The sequence below is a fragment of the Etheostoma spectabile genome, unplaced genomic scaffold (genome assembly GCF_008692095.1).
Source record: "Etheostoma spectabile isolate EspeVRDwgs_2016 unplaced genomic scaffold, UIUC_Espe_1.0 scaffold376, whole genome shotgun sequence".
Taxonomy (NCBI): Eukaryota; Metazoa; Chordata; class Actinopteri; order Perciformes; family Percidae; genus Etheostoma; species Etheostoma spectabile.
This window is the reverse complement of record NW_022605594.1, coordinates 107,022-107,456: the sequence shown is the minus strand read 5'-3', so window position 1 is coordinate 107,456 and position 435 is coordinate 107,022. Positions and strand designations below refer to the sequence as shown.

At 39.1% G+C, this 435-nt stretch overlaps 1 protein-coding gene across 6 annotated transcripts in view; it reads right to left on the bottom strand.

Moving 5' to 3' along the window:
- The window catches only part of LOC116686434 (prolactin regulatory element-binding protein), a 35,404-nt gene that overhangs the window by 18,115 nt on the left and 16,854 nt on the right, over positions 1-435 (bottom strand). The window lies entirely within an intron of this gene.

Here is a 435-nt window from a genome sequence, read left to right as displayed (position 1 = left end):
GAGATAGGGTGAGAAGCTCAGTCATCCGCGAGGAACTCGGAGTAGAGCCGTAACTCTAATCCCCCAGTTGATACCACACATATTTCAAAAGGCTGGTGAAGAATTCACAACCTTACCCTTACTTTCATTACTCGTACATTATTCCTACCACTTTGCCAGTTATGTGTGATTATATTGTATATTTGTGAACTCACTTTTTGCTATTGAAATAATTTTCATACAGCCGTTTTATTTGTCATGATTCTGATGATGTTGTACAACATTGCGCATGTCTGGGTTGTTTCCATTTCTCTAAACTAATCACAATTGTCTTGGGCTAACCTAAGCTCTGGATGCAGAGACGATGGCTCTGCAAAATGGTCTTTGGAACGAACTTGTTTTGGTGGAACATTTGCACCAGGCAAAAGAAAATGCCACATACAATAATAAATGTTA